Genomic DNA, 15,907 nt, shown 5'->3' on the forward strand with positions numbered 1-15,907 from the left:
TCAACTTATCCACCTTAGCTGGGTCAGATAACATGTCATTCATTATACGGTGGTGCTCAACCAACTGTTTAGACATGTCATGGCTTATTTTCATAAGTTTATATCGAATGTCTAAATAACCATCCTTTCTACTGTTTTGACTCTGGCTATCAATTGTCCAAGATCGTTTCCTCTGAGACTCTGTACTATACCTGTCCATTCTGGATAAAGTAGAGTGTAACCCCAATAGGATATAAATTCTTCAAACACCAAGAACTAACATGAAAATGATTAGAAGTAGCATGAAACCATATATTTGGACATTCAAATGATTAGAAGCAACATGCAACCACCAAATTATGACATGCAAGATCTGGGTAGTTGTCAGAACTGACATGCAAGATCTGGGTAGTTGTCAAAACTGACATGCAAACTTCTACAACCACCAAATTCATCAAGAACTAACATGCAAATGATTAGAAGTAGCATGAAACCATAGATTTTGACATGAAAATAATTAGAAGCAACATGCAACCACCAAATTATGACATGCAAGATCTGGGTAGTTGTCAAAACTGACATGCAAGATCTGGGTACTTGTCAAAACTAAAATGCAAACTTCTACAACCACTAAATTCACCAAGAACTAACATGAAAATGATTTGAAGTAGCATGCAACCATAAATTTTGGCATGCATCTGATTAGAAGCAACATGCAACCATAAATTATGGCATGCAAGATTTGGGTAGTTCTAAAAACTGAAATGCAAGATCTGGGTAGTTGTCAAAACTGACCTGCAACTTCTACAAACCCTCAGGCTGGCAAGATCATGGCTCTGATACCACTGAAATGTCCCTTTTCTGATTTTTCATGATATTTCACACCTCTAATCAGATCTTTAAAATCAAACAACTAATATCACAAAGATCCACCAAATTCCTCAAGAAACCCCAAATCGGGTATGCTGAAAATAGTGCTAAAAGCTTCACAACTTCACAAATTATTAATAAATCTGAAAATGGAAATTTTTACAGAACTTTCAGTAGCATAACAGCCTATAAATTGACATTTCCAGATCCATATAGCCTTTACACAATAGCTCGAAAATGTAGGACCAAAACTATGCTCATCGGGCTCCCGAAATAGCACAAAATATGCCCGGAAACACCACAAAAATACTAATAATCTATCTCAAAAGTTTAATCACGTCCCAATATATATATTCAGCTCTATTTTAACATTTAAAAGTCTGATATACAGCAGTGATCCAAACTGATATGAAATACTCAACTGTAAACACCAAACTCATACAAAAACACACCCGAAAACTCACAAATCTGAACTGTTCAGCACAAAGGCATACTCTATATGAGCATGCACATGGAATGTCTTAAAACTCCCATCCTTATCCTTCTTGGAAACTTGCAAACTCCCATTCTTGGGTCTCCCTGGAAACCTGCAAACTCCCGTTCTTGGGTCTCCTTCTCCACAGGTTTGGCAGCCTCTGAAGAATAACAAAGAATGAGCAAAAATCAAGTTCTAGAATGAGCCCAAAATGCCTCCAAACCCCTTAAAAGAGGGCATAAATGTAATTCAAATCCAAGAGAGGTTAATGAAACTTATTTTAATAATAATTTTCATTTATTAGTCCAACGGTTTCCAAAGATTAACCCCCTTTTTCCGAAACTTCACTTTCTTCGGCCTGCCTGCCTTAGTAAAGATTTTCTTTTTTAATTATTTGAAAAGGGGACATGACATATTGTTACATTGATAATGATTATGAAAGTAGTGAAGAAGAAGATTGGTCTACATTACTATTAATGATGAATTAGATGATGAAAACGATAAAATGATACTTATCTCACATATTAGTAAGAATGATAAATGGATTACTGATAGTGAATGTTCTCACCATATGATTGGTGACAAATCTAAATTTGAGAACTTAATACACTATGATGGTGGAAGTGTTAAATTTAGCTATGATGAACCATGTTATGTGAAAGGTAAAGTTTGTATTGCACTAACTAATGATATCAGATGTGATAATTCTTATTGGGTGGAAGGACTAAATCATTATCTACTTAGTGAGGCTCAATTTAATAACATTAGGTTCAAGGTAGAATTCATAAGTGAAAAGGTCGATATGCTGGATGGAAAAGGTAATCTGGTTGGGACTGGAAAGCAAACTAAAGGTAACCTATTCTACCTAGATCTTAATGGAAGTTCATGTTTCATTGCTCAAGTAGGTTATGACATAAGAGGTTATGTCATGTGAATTTTGATAACTTGATATACATAAATGAGAAAAAAAGGGTTAGAGGCATTCCAAGTCTAAAGAAACCTGGCATGGGCATGTGCTAGAATTGTCAAATTGGAAAGATGGGCAACAAAAGTTTTAAAAGAAAAAACTATCATTCTAAAGAAGTGCTAGAGCTAGTCCATACAAATCTTTGCAGACATATTAGTATAGATAGCTACACATGAGATAATTACTTTATTTTATTTGTTGATCCAAATCAAAAGATTTTCAAAATTTGAAATGGTATTTAGCAAGAGTGGAGAAAGAAACAAGAAAGCAGTTGAAATGTTTGAGACTAGACAGAGGAGGAGAATTCATTTCTAACGAGTTCAATGAATTCTGTAATGAGAGAGGAATCAAAAGGAAAGTGTTTGCACCTAGTACACCTTAGTAGAATGACATTGTTAAAAGAAGGAATAGATCAATCATGAATTGTGCAAGGACCCTTATGATAGAAAAGAATGTTGCTATCAAATATTGGAAGGAAGCAATCAACACTGAAGTTCATACCTTGAACTAAGTTCAAAATCAAACACCTTTTGGTTTTTGGTATGGCTATAAACCTAATGTGTGTTACATTAAAGTATTTGACAATAAATGTTATGTTTTGAAGGAGTTTAGAAATGGAAAACACCCTTTTAGTTGCAGGATTGGACATCCCTTACCACCAAAGTACTATGTTGATTTTCATTAAATGTCAATCTGGGAGCGTGAACTTGAGATGATATCTACAAAGTATATGCTCTAGTTTTTACTAAAAATCAGTACTACTTTGAATGTAATAATTGTTAAGGAAATATAGTTTATCCAAAGGAAAGATGACTATCAAATACTTAGAAGGAAATTATAATTATTTAGCCATATATCTATGCACCTACTACTACAGGAACAGTGACTGGTTCTGTTTCTAGTGGCTTCAGGAACAAAAGTTTTTACTCTAACTTAGAAAATTGAGTCTAACTTCTACTTACTAAAGTAAAACTCCACCTTCCACGTGCACCCCCACGAAAGAATGAAGGAAAGACAAACTCAGATAAAAGTGTAGAAACTCAGCAAAGGCATGTAATCATCAAATATGCAGTATTACAATAACTTAGGAAAAATAGTAAGATGTCTATCAACTCTGTGTGTCTATTCACTACTTAACCTCATAGATACAGATGAGGTCTTATTTATGGAGAAGAACAAAAAAATCCTAAAACTATGACTTCCTCATGAAGGAAAGTTAGTTATAATTTTAAGACTGCAAACATGCAATTGGAAAGACATTAATTCTCCCTTAAATTCCCCACAAATATAGAGATCATAGAAAATGCTAGATTTTCTCATTTATCTATCTTCAAATAGCTTTCCAAGAATCTAGGTATCGTGCTTTGCATGTTTAACTGATTTCTTTTATGCTTACTTCCTTGCTCGACTACTTTACCAGGTCTTGCTTGGTTATTCATTAAAACAGGTCCCTTATGACTTTGTCGCGAAGTCTTCTAGTTGCAACAGTGTCATAACGCTCCTCCTTAATGTCATCAATGCTTTAGTGTTATTCCTTCATAGTTTGTTTAACTCTGCTCTGCTTGTATCCTGTGATCAACATTTATTTTCATTTATTAGTTTATAAAGAAAATACATTAATTATTCAACTAACAGTTTTTGCAATCTCTTCAGCTGTAGGAAGATCTACCCACATCAAACATTCATGAAGAAAGATTTTTACCACAAAATGAACCCCTTTTTAAATATAATTCCGATTATCATTTTATGCCCTATGTCCATACTTTATGCATCAAAATTTCAAAACATTTTTACTAAAGGATGATAAAGTTTAGCATGTTATAGACAAATGTTCACAAAAAGGGCTAATAAAAATTTTATTTCTTCATGTCATCATTTTCCCCCCAACTGTCCTGAGGCTAGTCCCTTTAGCATCTATAAGTTTCTGATCCTCATCTGTAGTCTGAGGTCATTGGCAATTTTCTCTCCTGATTCATGAGCTTTATAATTGAAATATCCATGATTTTGTTTCAATCTTTCCCATTTCTATTCTTTAGAAATCATGTTATATTTAGTAAACAAATCATATTTTCCAAGTATAGGATGCAGGAGTATTGGCGGTTGGAAACGAAGAGGTACCCAATAATTTTTTTAATTTCTTCCCAATGTCAGATACCTGGGCATCCTGCTAATGGCTAATTCCAGATTTTGGGGAGAGTGTAACTCCCTGGTTTTTAGGTCTTCTAGCAATTGAATCCATCTTTGAAGAGAAGCTTGTATAGCATCAGGGGCATTTTCAGAACAATGCTGCTCCCAATCCAGAAATGCCTGTTTGCGAACGGGGTGGATTTTGGCAGTAGCACTTCGATTATTGCTAACAGAAAGTCAATCAAAGAATACTCTGTAAGTGTTCTATATTTCTGGCCAAATGTACAATGGTTCAAACATTTCTTTTTCCCTGTAAGGAGCAGCCTGGTTCTCTCAACTGATCTCATTCTACATCCATGACATAACGGCCCTAAACTGTACATCTCCCACATATAACAATGAATTCCAATCTTTATGATTTGGTACAGCAAGATTATGAACATATAATTCAAAGAGGAGATTCTTCAGAGTCATTGGAACTAAATTGAATGTTGCATAAAATTCTTGAGGAGTATGTAAAGAAGGGTTCAATCCCCGAGTAATTCGAGACAACTAAAAATTATTCATTTGCTCCTTTAGGAATAGTGTATAAACTGGAGATGGGGACCTACAATTTACAAGCTCTAGAATGAACTCTGTGATCTTTGTGACACATTGCTGCAGGAGCTTAATTTCATTATCATTTTCTTCAATTTGTTGTGGTTGTTCCTTGATAGTTCTAAGCATTTATTTCTTCTCTAAATCCCAATTTGCTTTCTCCCATTGAAATTGTTGGTATAGATTAAAGCTGGCTATTAACAGAGTGGAAATGTCTGGTGGTGTATGACAACGGACAATAGGTCTATAATCTTCAAGGTAGCACTCAAGATGATGGTGGTCAGTAGTGCTGTCATCCTGAGAATGCTGTTGTTTAACAAAATTATTATGTTGACAAGTAACAGTGTTATCAACTTTTTCTTAAGGGGCAATGGCTGTAGGATAGGGTGCAATAGTCATTTGTTCTTGAAATGTTTCAACAATTTCCTGAACCATTTCTTGTGCAACAGATGGATATTCCTCTAGTGGTAGATTATCAGTTTCCTCCACTGGGTATCCAACCTCAGGGACTATTTCTTCTGAGGACTCCGTGTCACTATCAACATTAATAGGACTATTTGGTTTTGCAAAAATTTCCTCAAGATTATTTTTATGTTTAGGAGTAGGTGCTGTATGCTCTGGTGACTATGCAAGTGTAGATACTGGAGTTTCAATATCAATAGGTGGTATAGGAGGCTCAACAGGTGGCGTAGGAGGTTCAGTTCTTGTATTCACCCTAGACATTCTGGTGACTCACCATGGGGTAGAAATTGGTTTCTTTCCCTTATCAACAGATTTCCCTTTATTTGGGTTAAGTGCAGGTTCTTGTGATATTGGAGGCACTTCTTCTGAACCTTCCTCTAAGGCAACTGTGTGTGATTTTCTCTTCCTAGGAGTTGAGACTTCTACAGTCAAAATTTTCCTCTTTGTAGTTTTAGGCGTAGAAGCAGAAGCCAAAGCTTCTTGAGCCATTTTATATACTACTTTTTTGACTCCTACAATAGTTTTCTCTCTTGTCCCTACTCCTTGCCCTTTGGGTCTACCCCTTCTAGGTCCCTCTGACCTTAACTTTAGAAAATCATCCCATGTTCCCAAATGTTGCCTAGTCAACTCTTTTTCAATTATAGCCCTAATCAAGTAATGGTGGGATACCGACTGGGTTTTTCCTTGCTGTACATAGGTAGCTTGCCTTTTGATGATATTATAAAGGAAACTTGGAAGATTTACAGGACAATCCCCATGCCGCAAACCACTCAAAATTTTGAAATGAACAACATGCAAATAGGAATATCTTCCTTCACAGGTAAAATATCTTATGATAAATTAGGTAGGGTGGATAAATTGCAGAGGGAGAGATAACTGTAATGTACCTTGCTTTTTGTTTTCCTCTAGCCAAGGATCTCTCGGTACTGAGAATTGCTCTTTTGCTTGTCATGCATCCATGTCCTCTGTCCAACGTTCTCTAATTGTGGGTAACCTAGAAACTTCTACCACCACTTCTTCAATGAATTATACCTGAATGCCCTTAACAGTTTCATATCCATCCCTCAATGTATTATGAAATTGGAGTGCAATTTCTTGATCAAACTGCTTCAAACTAAGACAATAATCCAACCAACCTTGTTGTTGAAACAAACTACATGTTGCTGGGTTTGCCAATAAGACTTTGTAATCTGCTAGTTCATGCCATTGAGGTTCTCCACCCATATTTTTGAAAAAAATGCTAATACAGGTGATTTCACTGCAAGTGATTTTGAAAGTCTAGGCGGTGATAGCTACAGGGGTTTCAACAAAGGGAAATTGCAATACTTCAATACTTTCCAAACATCACACCCTTCAGTACTTCATGATGACATTTTAATCATCAAACCATAATGGGAATAAAGGTCGTGCTCAAAAAATTACGTCATATTAATGAGGAGGTATGCGAAATCATGATTTAATATTATTTCACACATTTTAGAAGTACAAAGGGTTGCCAGCTCATTACTAAAATGAGCCTTCCCCATACATCCTATATGCTAACTTAAGATTTCCTTGATTTTGCATTCATGATCGATTTCCCCTCCCCCCAACCTAGCAGAGACTAGGTCCCACCAGACCGTAAAGATTGCAAATTCTAAAAATTGAAATAACATGCTTTCCTAAATAAATAATAAATGAAATAAATAAAGGCAAAGGGGTCGAGTGTGACTGACCTGAGGTGCGATAAGAAGGATGAACCGAAAAGTTCCTTTTTAGAGAAAGAAAGTGAGATGGAATGATGATGGAAAGACAAGAAGATGGGATGGAATGAGGTGGAAAAGGATTTAATTTTTGCATGAGCGCAAATTTTTTTTATTATGAAGGCCTTGAAAATAAATTCAAGGGGCTGTAGGCGTCTGAGTGGAAGCCTCAGACGAAGTGGCTACGGGAAGAGATGTTTTTGTTGTTGTGAACTATTGAAGAAGTTCTTCCTTGGTTGTTGATTTATGATATAACTTCAGGTGATGCCCATTAACCAAGAGTTTGAATTTAACTGGATCAATTGTTGATAGTTGAATTGCTCCATTGTCAAAAATTGTAATGATTTCATAGGGACCAAGCCATCGAGTTTGAAATTTTCCTTGGTGATGCTGATATTGTGAATCATATAGGAGTGCCCAATCACCAACAAATAATTCTTTGTCTTTAATGAATTTATCATGCCATTGCTTTCTTTGACTTTGAATTAATTCTGTGTTATGAAGAGCTAATTTTTGCCATTCATCCAACTCATTGAGATGTAGAATGCGATCCTGTTGTGTTGTAGGAAGGGTAATATCAAGTTCTAAAGCTGTCCTCAGAGTTTTATGTTCAAATTCAATAGGTATAACAACTATCTTTCCATATAGGAGTTGGAAAGGTGTAAACCCAATAGTAGATTTCCATGTTGTTCTGTACGACCATAAGGCTTTAGGAAGTTTTGCTGCCCAATCTTTACGATGCAAAGATACTATTTTTGTGAGAATATGTTCCAGCTCTCTATTTGTTACTTCTACCTGTCCATTGGCTTGTGGATGATACGGAGATGATTTGCCATGCCAAATTTTATATTCTTCCATGAGTGTTGCTATCAAGTTAGATGTGAACTGAGGTCCTTGATCTGATTGTAATTCTCTTGGAACACCCAAATCTGGTAAAGATACATTCGTACAAAAACTTTGCAACATTATTGTCACAGGGATGCTTCATAGGTTTTGCTTTAGCCCACTTAGTAACATAATTAGTACAAACCAATATGTAACTTTTCCCTTCTGATGGTGGTTCAATAGGGCCAACAAAATCAATTCTCCATTTATCAAATGGTTCTACTACTATCTATGGTTGCAAGGGCATTTCACCTGTTTTGGTCGGTCTACCCATTCTTTGATATTTATCACATTTTTTTGTATACTGAGCCACATCTTTGTGAAGTGTAGGCCAATAATAACTGGTATTTAGAATCTTTAATGCAGTTCGTTTGTTAGCAAAGTGTCCACCACAAGGCTCATCATGACAAGCATGAAGAACATCATATGTTTCATCTTCTCTGAGACACCGTCATGTTACCTGATCTGGTCTAGTATAAAACATGAATCCTGAGATCCATGAGAAATTAAAACTCTTTTATGCTAGCAATCATTTTTCTTTTGCAGAAAAATATGAAGGAGTTTTGCTAGTAGTTAAACAGTTGGTAATGTCAGCATACCAAGGATTGTGCATTAATAAAAGGAAGATATTTTCATCAGGAAAGCTATCTTCTATGGCTGCAGGATCATCAGGTGTTTGAATATGAGACAAGAAATCAACCACAACATTTGCTTTACCTAGCTTGTCAATAATGGTGATGTCAAATTCTTGCATTAGTAACAACCATCGAGCCAATCGTCCAGAGATTACTGGCTTGTTCATCAGATATTTGATAGTAGAGTGATCTGTATGTACAAAGATTTGGTATCCTGTAATGTAAAGTCTGAATTTTTTTAGAGCATAAATTACAACAAGCAGTTCTTTCTCTGTCACCATGTAGTTATACTTAGCTCCTTGAAGATTTTTGCTGATATAGTAAATTGCATGTTCTACTAAATCTGTCTTTTGGCCAAGTACCACTCCAATGGCATGATTTGAAGCATTTGTGTGTATATGAAAAGGTAACTCCCAATTTGGTCCTCAAAGCACTAGTGTTGTTGAGAGGACTTCCTTAAGCTATAGGAAAGCTTTTGTACACTCTGAATCCCATACAAACTCTGCATCTTTTCGAAGCAATTTGTATAAGGGTGCTGCAATTTGATTGAAATTATTGATAAAATGCCAATAATATCTCACATGTCCTAAAAAAATCCCGACTTCTTTTAATTTGGCTGGTACAGCTAATGTATGTATGACTTCTATTTTGGCTGGATCTACTTCAATTCCTTTAGGAGAAATAAAGTGTCCCAAGACCACTCCTTCTTGCATCATAATAAAGCACTTTTCACTATTTAAAGACAAATTGTAGTCTTTGCATCTTTGTAAAACCTTGTCCAAGTTTTCCTTGGCTTCTTCAAATCTTTGCCCGTATGTGGTGAAGTCATCCATATACACTTCCAAACAATCTACAGATATGTTAGAAAAAATGCTAATAATAGCTCTTTGGAAGGTTGTGGGTGCATTGCACAAACCAAATGGTAGGAAAAAATAAGCAAATGTTCCCCATGGACATGTGAATGTTGTCTTGTCTTGATCTTTTGGTGCTATTTGGATTTGATTATAACCACTGGACCCATCTAAGAATGAAAAGTATTTATTTCTTGCAAGATTGTCAAGCACTTGATCAGCAAAAGGTAATGGAAAATGATCCTTCTTGGTAGCCGAATTAAGTTCTCTATAATCTATGTAGACTCGTCATTTCTCCCCTTTTTGGGAACAATAACTAATGGTGATACCCATTGGCTATCAGAAATAGGATATATGAAGCCAGCATTGAGTAACTTTTGTAATTCATTTTTGACAAGATCCCTTAATGCTGGGTTTATCCTACGCTGAGGTTGTCTCACAGGTTTATTATCTAGACTGATATAAATTCTATGGGTACAAAGTGCAGGATCCAAACCTTTCATATCTATATACTCCCAAGAAAAAGCATCCTGATGCTTTTGTAATAGTTGTAGTGTATCATGATGTTGTGCCTGAGATAAGGACTTGCTTAAATTTAATTCTCTTCCTGGAATGATTTTTGTTTTGACTATTTTTTTAGCCATTGAAATTTGCACAATTGGTTGTGAATTTATCTCATGTGGTAGGAGTGAATGCAATTCATCAGATAAAGGCAGAATGCTTTCTAAGACATACTCTTGTGTAGAAGATGCTTCAAGTTGTGTTCCATAATTATTCAGTATAATAGAAGAAATGACATCATCTTCCTCTTTGATTTTTACAAATGAGTTCCATGAGATCATCATCAATTGTTGAATATAATCTATGTCCATATCAGAGTCATCCATATTTGGCTAGACAACTTGATCATCCTGTAGCAAAGGCTGAGCGGGAGAATACAAGGTCAAATTTTTAGTGTTTGTTCCATCTGAAATAGTCATTTTCCTTGATCGGCATGCAATATAAGCATTTGTTGTTGCTAACCATGGTCATCCTAAAATGATAGGGTAGCCTCCAATACTTATTTTTGGAGAGAGTACAACAAAATCAACTGGATACTCCCATGAATGTAATATGACAGTGACATCTTCTAGCATACCATCAGGAATGATGGTAGAACTATTTGCTAATTGCAAGATTGTTGGCGTCTGCCTGAGACCAATGATACTTAATTTGGACACCACTTCATTGGTTATTACATTGATGGATGCTCCTAGGTCTACTAAGACATTTTGCACTTGTACTCTTTGAATGGTGAGGGTTACTACTGGGCTACCAGGGTCTACATACTTAGGCATGTTGCAGTTATCAAGCATAAGATCAGAAAGTTGTCCAAGGACATGGATAGTCTTTGGGTCTTTCTTTTTTCCTTCTTGGATTTTTAACATAGGCTTCTTTGATAGCTTTTGAATATATACATACTTCCTTGATTGCATCAAGTAAGGGAATTTTTATTGTCATTTGCTAGAGTTGCTCGAGCAAATCTAGTGCAACTTGATTTTCACTTGGCAGTATTTTCTCTATTAACCTGCTAGGAAATGGTGGTATTTTGGTTGCAAGAGAAATAGTGGTGGTAGGTTCTTGAACTGACTCAACACTCGTATCATCTATTTCTATTATAATGGGCTGCTGAGGTGAGGCAAGCGTTGTTCCAGATCTTAGATGAATATCATTTAGGGTAATGGAATAACTTTGTTGCTGGGCTGAAGATTTTGCACTATTAGGGTTAGGTGTAGGTTGTGCAGGTAATTGTGGCTATTTTGGAGGAACTATATTGGCTACATGAGGCATTAAGGCTTGCTGTTGAAGAGGTTGAGTCAAAGTTGGCTACTGCTAATGCTGCTGCCAATTCTGGGTTTGCTGCCAACCCTACTGAGGTTGGTGCCATCCTTGGTTAGGCTACTACCACCGTTGGTTTGTTTGCGGCCAACCTTGGTTAGGCTGCTGCCAACCTTGGTAAGGTTGCTGCCAACCTTGGTAAGGTTGCTGCCAATGATTATAATTACCATGCTGTTGTTGCCATTGACTATTAGTATCGTAATTATGGAGTGGGTCTTGAGGAATACCTAATCTTGGAGCCCATGGCCTCTGTTGAGAAACATAAAAGACTTCCCCATCTTCATCAATTGTCTTGAACTCAGTAGGCACATGCTATGATTCCATGCTAGCAATAGGCTTACATCAGCAATTGCCTTGATTAGACTCTCACAGCTTGACTTGTCCCCAACAACGGTGCCAAAAACATGTCTAATCAATATAACACCCTTCTAGTTGTAGGATTACATCGGCAGTTGCCTTGATTAGACTCTCATAGCTTGAGGTATCCCTGGTAACTGTGCCAAAAATATGTCTAATCAATATAACACCCTTTTAGTTGCAGGAACTTGAGATGATGTCTGCAAAGTATATGCTCTAGTTTTTACTAAAAGTCACTACTACTTTGAATGTAATAATTGTTAAGGAAATCTAGTTTATCCAAAGGAAAGATGACTATCAAATACTTAGAAGGAAATTCTAATTATTTAGCCATATATCTATGCACCTACTGCTACAGGAACAGTGACTGGCTCTGTTTCTAGTGACTGCAGGAACACCGATTTTTACTCTAACTTAGAAAATTGAGTCTAACTTCTACTTACTAAAGTAAAAATCCACCCTCCACATGGGCCCCCATGGAAGAATGAAGGAAAGAAAAACTCAGATAAAAGTGTAGAAACTCAGCAAAGGCATGTATTCATCAAATATGTAGTATTACAATAACTTAGGAAAAATAGTAAGATGTCTATCAACTCTATCTGTCTATTCACTACTTAACCTCATAGATACAGACGAGGTCATATTTATAGAGAAGAACAAAAAACTCCTAAAACTATGACTTCCTCATGAAGGAAAGTCAGTTACAATTTTAAGACTGCAAACATGCAATTGGAAAGACATTAATTCTCCCTTAAATTCCCCACAAATATAGAGATCATAGCAAATGCTAGATTTTCTCATTTATCTGTCTTCAAATAGCTTTCTAGGAATCTAGGCATCGTGCTTTGCATGTTTAACTAATTGCTTTTATGCTTACTTCCTTGCTCGGCCGCTTTATCAGGTCTCGCTTGGTTATTCATTAAAACAGGTCCCTTCTGACTATTCCACCAAGTCTTCTAGTTGCAACGATGTCATAACGCTTCTCCTTAATGTCATGAATGCTTTAGCACTATTCCTTCATAGTTTGTTTAACTCTGCTTTGCTTGTATCCTGCGATCAACATTTAATACACACAAGACTTCCCGCAAACATTTATTTTCATTTATTAGTTTATAAAGAAAAGGCATTAATTATTCAACTAATAGTTTTTGCAATCTCTTCAGCTACAGGAAGATCTACCCACATCAAACATTCATGAAGAAATATTTTTACCACAAAATGAAGCCCTTTTTAAATATAATTCTAATTATCATTTTATGCCCTATGTCCATACTTTATACATCAAAATTTCAAAACATTTTTACTAAAGGATGATAAAGTTCAGCATGTTATAGACAAATGTTCACAAAAATGGCTAATAAAACTTCTATTTCTTCATGTCATCAAGGTGCACTATCTAGAGTAGAAAGATTGGGGTCTTTATGTTGGGTTTCAAAATTGGAGCCTTCATTTTGAGTACAAATAAAAAATCAAGCCCTATAAGCACTTTTTGATGCAAGTGTACTTGCCTACCCATTTGAAGCCTAAGAGGTGTTTAATGTTTCTAACACCTTGCATTTAGTATGCCTATGTGTTCCATGAAGATAAATTGTCATTTCGAGCTATTCTGTGAAGTCTTGTTTTGAGTAATGTCCAATTTTGCATTTTTGCCTAAGTGTCAAACAATGATAATAGTGTGTGTTTGCAATTAGATATCTTGCACCCAGTAATGTTTCATGACTTTCCACTTTGGGAGTGTTTAGTGTCCATACCAAAGAGCCTATGTTTTATAATTTGAGTCATTTCAAATCTGTTTGACTAGGTTTTGAGTCCCTCAAAGTTGGTCATTTATTATTGTCATGTTGATGTGATTTGTTCAGAATTTTGCAAGGCCCTATTTGACTTGTTGTAATTTTGACCCAGTTGACCAAAATGAGAAAATTAATATTGGGTTCCATTTTCAAGGACAGAGACTTACTATGTTTCAATTTTTAGCTTATGATGAATTTGTTTGATCAATTTTTGAACATGATTCCAAATGTAATTTGTAAATTTTTACTTGTGTCAAAAGGTACAAAGTTGTTGGTACCCCTGTTTGTGATGCCATATCTCTAAATCCATGATAGGTGAGATCAAATGGATTGTACTATTGTGTTCTCCTTTAAAAATACTTCAAGTGTGCCAATTTTTAGGTCTTGACAAATCCATCTGCACACTTTCCTAGGTCCATTCCATTTGTAAAAATCACTTTTCTGCCATTGTTTCCAATCTGCAATTCTAAGTAGCCTAATTTGACCACTCGCCATTTGGACCCATTTTTTCATCATGAGCCCAAATCATAGATTTATACTCTTCTTGTGACAATTAACGAATGCACCAATTTTCATTTCCCCAAGTTTCAATTTACCTAGTTTTTGAAGCCAAATCCAAATGTGATTTATAGTTTTTTGAGATATTTTCTTGTAGGCAGTTCTGAGAGGGCAACTTTGATAGTCAATATCTTTTGACTAATAATTTTTCATGATAAGAAATTTTATGGGGTAAAAGTATGGAGAATAGAAAATTAGTGTGTCGGTTCCTAGAGCCTAGCCAGATGTTTTGGTCAATTTTTAAAGCCAGTCGATAGGCCCTATTAGTAGGAAATCATAGTTTGCAAATTAATGTGAAAATGAGTACCTAATGATTGTGTGATGCTTGAATTTGTTTCCAATTAGTATCAGTCAATCAATAGATTAGTTTGAAAATTTTAGTTGTTCAAAAATGAATTTATTTTAGCTGGACACGCTTTGGAATCCGATTGATTCCATTAGAACTGATAGAATGTGTGCAAGTCAAAGATTTGGAAGGGGATATGTGACAAGTAATTTGATTTGGTTAAATGTTCCTATATTGTTCATCATTATTGTATTACTTTGATACCTCTCCCTTGAGCTAGAAATTCATAGGAGGAGTTCAGTGACATCTATACCATCATATCTTTCTCATCTCAAATAGAGGTAGTTATCTCCTCGTGATCCACTTCTCCTTCTTGCACAAGCCTTAATAAGATGGAGAAGGAAGGTTGATTCACCAGTTGTTCAAGTAGTAGTGGATGATTTTACCCAAAATATTGCACAAGAATTTGTTATAGATCTGTGGTACTCATCAATTACTCCTAACCATGAAGTTCTAGAGAAAATTAAAGTTCTTATAAGTGATGTATTTGGGCAGATATCACAGAGGATTAAATGTATTAATCTAATTGATTTATTGGCTAGGGATATAGTGGATTTGGTTGGAAGTCATATAGAACTCTTTAGGAAAAATCAAGCTTCCATTGGAAGAGATGTCATGCATACTCTCTCATCTAAAGAAAGGGATGAAAGACTAAAACAATGTTTAGCCACTACAAAGAAATTGCACCTTGCTTTGATCTTGCTAGAGAATGATTATAGGGTTCTTAGGTAGTTAATGGCTGGACTAGTGGCTATTGTGTTAAGACCTCAAGAGTCTCAGTGTCCTCTTGTTTGATGCCTTGCCCAAGAACTTCTAGCCTATGCTATTATGCAGCCAATTATAAAATTTGCAAGCCCAAGGTTCATAAATGAGGTTATCAAATTTATTGTTCTTTCAACAAAAGAATTAGAGAGAAAGAATCCATAGAGAAAGTAATTTGGTATACCATGTTATTGATCAAGTAAAGAAGAAGGCAACACAACTACACCCACATTTTAAAAAAAGGGCTTCCAATGCAAAGTGAAGGTAGCTGCAAGGGAGATAAAGTGTAAGCTACCCATGTAAAGAAAGTAGAGTTCAACATTGGACGATGAGATAAAGTGTAAGCTACCCATGTAAAGAATGCTTGATAAACATAAATTGAGAAGGAATGGATCTCGATTAAAATTTCTGAGAGTTATTCCATAGAGGTATCATTATGCATATCTATGAGAGAGAAAAAATCACACCAAATAGGTTAGCAAAGGAGACTATAGCATTAGGAAAGAAGCTCGTAAGTAGTCCATGCCAAGGAGAGTAGAGTATGGAGGAGAATTAATAGTTGCTAGTCTTAATGAGCTGCCATGCAAGGATGGCCCCATGCTAGATAGAAGGAGGAACTATTTAAA

At 35.7% G+C, this 15,907-nt stretch overlaps 1 pseudogene; it reads left to right on the plus strand.

Annotated features, from left to right (window-relative positions):
* The window catches only part of LOC149576414 (uncharacterized), a 39,250-nt pseudogene extending 23,804 nt beyond the window's left edge, over window positions 1–15,446 (plus strand).
* Window positions 15,447–15,907: the final 461 nt, after the last annotated feature.

Source organism: Cupressus sempervirens, chromosome 1, assembly GCF_028749045.1.
Source record: "Cupressus sempervirens isolate cs-2001-9-10 chromosome 1, ASM2874904v1, whole genome shotgun sequence".
Taxonomy (NCBI): domain Eukaryota; kingdom Viridiplantae; phylum Streptophyta; class Pinopsida; order Cupressales; family Cupressaceae; genus Cupressus; species Cupressus sempervirens.